We start from the raw sequence: 1,862 nt of genomic DNA on the forward strand, positions 1-1,862 counted from the left end.
TTGCCAAGTCACTGGCCAGGTTATATTGCATGTCACAGTCATTGTTATACACACGTCACTAACCAAGTTACTAGCCAAATCACATTGCATGTCACTGGCTATGTCCTTGTTGTACACATCACTGATAAAGTCACTGGCCAGTGAAGTAACTGACCATGTAACTGTCAAAGTCAGTAAGTAACTGATAATCTTCAGTAAGTAACTGACCATGTAACTGTCAAAGTCAGTAAGTAACTGATCATGTAACTGTCAATCACATGTCATTTGCCAAGTCACTGGCCAGGTTATATTGCATGTCACATAGTCATTGTTATACACACGTCACTGACCAAGTTACTAGTCAAATCACATTGCATGTCACTAGCTATGTCACTATTATGTCACAGTCATGAACATGATATACGTCACTAACCAAGTCCCATTGCATGTTAGTGACCATGTCACTGTTATACACTGATACATGTCACTGACCAAGTCACTCGCCAGATCAGGTCACTATTTAGTATGGTCACTAGCAAAGTTACTGTTACATCCATGTCACTGATTAGATCACTGACAAAGTTACTGTTAAAAAAATATTTGGGAAGTTTAATTGCAAATTTGAGTTATTAATACAGTCTCACAAGCTCAAATCATCGTTGTTCTAGCTTGTTTTGTGAGACATGTGGTAATTGTAGAACTAGGTGTCAAATTCGTTGTTACTGGTCATGTCACTGACCATGTCATTGTCAATCCCTAACTAAGTCACTAACCAAATCACTATTAACCTCAAGTCACTAACCATGTCACTGTCAATTCCTAGCCAAGTCATTGTTAACCTCAAGTCACCGGCAAACTCACTGACCATGTCACCGTCAATCCCTGGCCATGTCACAGTTAACGTTAAGTCACCAGCAAAGTCACTGTTAACTTCAAGTCACCGGCAAAGTCACTGTTAACCTCAAGTCACTGGCTATGTCACTGGTCAAATTACTGACCATGTCAACCATGAACATGTCACTGTCGATCTCTGACCAAATCACCATTAACCTCAAGTCCCCGGTAAAGTTACTGTTAACCTCAAGTCATTGTTAATCCCTAACCATGTCACTGTTAACTTTAAGTCACTGGCTATGTTACTGGCCAAGTTACTGGTCATGTCACAGTCATGAACATGTCACTGTCAATCCCTGGCCAAGACATTGTTAACCTGAAGTCATCGGCAAAGTCATTGACCATGTCACTGTCAATCCCTAGTCAAGTCACTGTTAACATCAAGTCACCGGAAAAGTCATTGGTCAACTCACTGTTACACACGTCACTAACCAAGTCACTGGCCTTGTCACGGGCCAATGAAGTCATTAGCCAGCCCAAGTCCTTAATTAGTGAGGTCACTAAGCAAGTCAATGTTAACCTCAAGTCACTGGTTATGTCACTGGGCAAGTCACTGATCATGTAACTGAAGTCACTGTCAATCACATGTCACTTACCAAGTCCTGGCAAAGTCACTTTTGCCACTGTTATATCCATGTCATTGTTTAGTAGTGTAATTGGTCTTAATAGAAGGTTTCTCAATTTACGACAGTGAAGTAAATGAATGCAAGTTGCTATCAATTTATTCAAGTATTAACTAGTCTGGATTATAGTGATGGACAAATTAGATACACCGCTCCTGATACAAATGTATAGAATAATGAGATAAAAAAAAAATCTACTGATTTTAGCCTATCACTAGATCAGAGAGCTATCCTTTTCCCGAAACCAATTTTTGCTATGGCTTTGTACAAATTCAGCTGCGTTCACAAGTGTGATATTAAGCGGACTCTATGTGCATTTTCCAAAGAGCTTATATGGCAAATTCAAGACAATCTCTGTATATGCTG

Source organism: Rosa rugosa, chromosome 5 (genome assembly GCF_958449725.1).
Source record: "Rosa rugosa chromosome 5, drRosRugo1.1, whole genome shotgun sequence".
Lineage (NCBI taxonomy): Eukaryota > Viridiplantae > Streptophyta > Magnoliopsida > Rosales > Rosaceae > Rosa > Rosa rugosa.